We start from the raw sequence: 4,754 nt of genomic DNA on the forward strand, positions 1-4,754 counted from the left end.
ATATATGCCAAGGATGAGAGTATCAGAGTGAGGTTACTCTTTCTAATCCATTAATTTCCAAGTCCATTTACAGTATGTCACAGATTTCCTTAAGATATTTTAAGACAATTTGAAATTCTTGAAAGAGTCTCAAAACAAAATAAACTATCTCTTTTAGCTTGATATTAACTACTCAATATTATGAGGAAGTGGGGATACCATGGATTCCATTTTTAAAATATCAGATATTCTTTCTACTTCCACAGAATTCTTCCTTCACTACCCCAAGCATACTGATCCCATGTGAACTGAGGTTGTACCAGCTATATATTACTTCACAGAGTTAAGCAATAGAAAATATCTGTTGTGGGGGAAATAGCAATTACTAAAATAAAATGGATACATACAATGAAGTTTTAAAATACCCCTGAAGATAAAACCCTTAGACAAAATGAGTTGAACTTTCCATGAAGCTTCTCAGACAGAGTTGAAGAAAAAAGTCAAACAGATAGAGGAAGAAATTAGAACAGTGAGGACTAAATTTTCCACAAAGGGAGTATGAGGTAAAAGGTTTTCCAGTCACAATGAAAATAGAATTTGCTGACAAGGTCATGATCACATCAGACAACTCACAACTAGGAAAAAGTAATTTACAGAAAGCATTATTTATTTTTAACTACACAATTTGGAACATTTCCAAACTACATCTGGGAAGTGCTTGCAAATCCTTGATCATTATGTTACTCCTTTTTTTCTCTCTCTTATATCCCTCACTCCTTTACCAACTCTCATTCTACAAGCACTCAAATGCCAACTTAAAGGTCATAGGGAAGCTCTCCAATTGCATTTAAAAATTCTAGACACGTTTTTCTCCTTTAACTTGTATAATCGATTCAGCTGATCCAGGATATATCATTGGTAAGGCGTTCCTTACGAAATGAGCTGAAACATCAGTGTTCCAAATTCAGTGCACGAGCCCCATACCTTTCTGATTTATGAGGTCTAGCATTATTTTGGAGACATCTAACTTTCTATTTGTATTATAATCCATTTGACAAATTACGTCACACTGGAGTTACAGTGCAGTAATGCTTCCCTGGCAGCCAAAAGACTTTATTCATATTGTGGTGCAGAATATGGGGTACATCCCTGACAGCAGGAAATGAGCCATAGCACCATTAGTTTGAGGAAAGATCCTATTAAGTTAAGCTAGTGAATGAAACAAAATAGATCACCATAATCCCCAAGAATGGCATCAATTTGCAGCATGATATCTAAGGAATCATTTTTCCGTGCTATACCATTTAAAGGAATAGTTCCTCTCTAGGACCAAAAAAAGTACTTAGGATGCCTGTTTCCTTTGCAGATGTTCTGACACCAGAACTTTGGACTTCCCTGGACTGGTGGCATCCATGTAGATGAAGTCTTCAAAGTTGCACAAAACACAATTTAGTGCCTTTTGAAGGCACTCTGAAGAACTGAAACACACTCCCTATAGACCATTCAACCCAGATGTCTTCCAGGATAATTAATAAAATCTATAACCCAAATAAAGTGCAGAGTTCATGAGGCCCAACACTTTAAGGTGCTGCTCTCAAAGAAACAATCATCATAGCTTCAAATTTAAACCATATAGGCTAAGGGAGTTGTGGTAGTTTGAAGTTGTATGTACCCCAGAAAAGATCATGTTCTTTTAATCCATTCCTGTGGGTATAAACTTACTATAGGTGGGACTTTTTGATTAGGTTATTTCAGTTGAGATGTGACCCAGGGTGGGTCTTAATCCTCTTACTGGAGCCTTTTATAAGAGGATAAAAGAGACAGAGAAGTTCACAGAAAAAAAGCCTGGGAGAAGCTGAGAGAGGATACACAGAAAACAGAGAGGAAGCCACCAAAGCCAGAAGCTGAAAGCAATGAAACCAAGGTGCAAAGGACCGGCAGACTCTGGCCATGTGACTTCCATGTGGCAGAGGTGTCCCGGATGCTAGCAGCACGGCTTCAGAGTCCTTTGAGTTGGACAGTTTCATGGCCTGAGAAATGAAAGTTAATAAGTCTCCATTGTAAAAGCCAACCCATTTCAGGTATATTGCATTTCGTCAGTTTTAACAAATCAAAATGGAACTTATATAATTGGGGGGAGGAGTGCTAGAGAATCAGTAATAGCTGCATTTAAAATGTGGCATTTCACATAAGATTGAGAAAACATGGTTCCTTCACCTCAAAGAATTCGGGGAGGTTGCTGATAAAGTCATTGATGACACTACTGAAGTTCATAAGTTAAAACTAATTAAGTATAATTCTAATTCTTGCTTCTTTAGACAAGTGTCAAAGGGAATTCTATTTGCAATCCAAGGTAATTTTTTTTTATTGCCTCTCAGTTTCTATCTGCACAGCTCCCCCAGGTCTCTTTTGCCATACTCCTCCAAATATTTTCCCAAAATCCCACTGACTTTCTAGCTCCTTTCTTTCTGCCTCTTCTAATTTTTATTTTTATACATTCTAAATCTGACATTTTATTCACAACCTCCCCACCATCAAATACCTTTTTTTCAGGTTCTTTGCCTCCCACTACCCTGTTCTACATCAGTGTTTCTCAAACATTTGTTAATATCACCCCATAAGGGGCCTTTTTAGACAATTTTTTCCTAATTCCCCACTCCCCATGAAATTTTAATACTGTAAGCATAGCATATATCTGCTTTTGCATTGTGTATGTATCTGTGATTATTCATAAAAAGAGTTAATTTTTTGCTCCACTCCAAAGAACTTTCCCCTTCTTGGGGCCTTTTAAGTCAGGGTATTCCAGAGACACAGACCCTTTATATACAAAGGGATTTATTTTAATTATTTGGCTCACATGATTGTGAGGACTGGTAAATTCTATTTCTGGAGTGTGGGCCAGAGGCTGGAAATTACAGTAGGAGTTGATGTTGAGGTCTTGAGTCCTCCATAGGGGAGGCCAGCAGACTGGAGTAGAGGGTGTAATCTTGAGGCAGAATTTCTTCTTCTCTCTGGAGCCCTCAGTTCTTTGCTCTTCAGGCCTATTTGGATGACACCCTCCCACATTATCAAGAGTAATCTCCTTTATTTTATTTTAAAATTATTTTATTTATCAATTAAAAAAACATTTTCAAACAAAATAAAGCAAAACAATGGGGAAAACAAATATCTTAAAATAACTTCATTCCTTCCAATATATTCCTACCATACCAAAGAAAATTAATGAACCATAGCCACACCTGAGCATTCCCATGTCATTAAGATCACCCTCAACGTCTTGTCTGTTCTCATTAGGTTATTGTTCCCCCTTCTCTAGCTGTTGTCTATCTCTAGGTCCCCTGTATTCTATAATATAAGACACTTATTTTACATTTTTCACAGAGTTCACATTAGTGGTAACATACAATATCTCTCCTTTTGTGCCTGGCTTATTTCACTCAGCATTATGCCTTCAAGGTTCATCCATGTTGTCATATATTTCAGGACCTCGTTACTTCTTACTGCTGCATAGTGTTCTATTGTGTTTTCTCACTCATCTGATGAGGGACATTTAGGTTGTAATCTTCTTTAAATTCAACTGATTGTAATGCAAGTCCCATCAAAATGCTCCACAGCAACATTTTGATCAATCAACTGGAAACCGTAATCTAGCCAAGTAGACTCACAAAATTAACCATCATGGGGTCATAACATCCCGGTGGAAAAGGCATTATCTACAATGCAGGCAGGGAAAGCAGAGAGGAGCAGGAAAAGGATGGAAGGCAGTCCAGCAAACTGGATGTTCTTTTGTGAGAGTTCTTATTCTACTCTCTTTTCTGCCCATATTTTAGTCTCTTAGGTGTACCACTAGAGCCAGTATTAGTCCTAAGCAAAACTGTATAATCTGCTTCCTCGTCTTGGTTTCTGTCTCTTGTTTTCCCTGGATAACTAGTACTCTGCAACTCCTCATTCAAAAATCATTCTTATTCATGAACCCAGTAAACTGCCCTGCATTTCGTATTCACCCCCAACCATCAAATAAAAATAAAAAATTTGAGATAATTCTTGTATGTTAAAGGCTAATCCTACAAAGCTTGAGTATTAGTCCTCACAGGATCATCTGTATTTTAAAAGAGCACCTCCATCAAAATGGAAATATTTCCTCCAAGAGAATTAAGTTTTACTATTAGTTCAGGCACTGTAGAAAGAGACAAGGGAGATTGTCTGGATCAAAGCATTCACTGGCCCAAAAAATCTTAAAAAAAAAAGGCCATTCAGGTAACATCTTTTCTGCCCCTTCATAATGCCTGGCCTGCCTCCCTTCCCCAGTATTCCTCACCCTCCTGAACTTACCTATCCTAGACTGGAAGCTTGGAGAACAAACAGCTTCTTTAATATCTTTATATTCACCAGAGGATCTAATAAGGTACCTCGCATGTTACTGCCACTCAGAACAGCCAAACTGAATTCCCAGGTCCATATATTTCTCATTATAAGAAGTAGTCCGAGACAGATAGATAGATAGTTGGGTTGATTGCTAGATACATAAATAGAATGATACAGCAAATGTGGCAAAATGTTGGAATTGCTGGATCTTGGTATCTGGTAGAGGAGGTTTGTTGGAGTTCTCTGCACGGGTTTTGTATTAGTCTTGCAACTGTACTGTATGTTTGAAATAATTTCAAAATAGAAAATTTTTTAAAAAAAGAAGTAGTCCTACCTTACCTCTGGTCTTCAGTCTCTTCATCCGAACAGAAGAATAAATCCCTATTTCAGCCTTTGCGGGCCATCACAGT

The sequence above is a fragment of the Choloepus didactylus genome, chromosome 3 (genome assembly GCF_015220235.1).
Source record: "Choloepus didactylus isolate mChoDid1 chromosome 3, mChoDid1.pri, whole genome shotgun sequence".
Taxonomy (NCBI): Eukaryota; Metazoa; Chordata; class Mammalia; order Pilosa; family Megalonychidae; genus Choloepus; species Choloepus didactylus.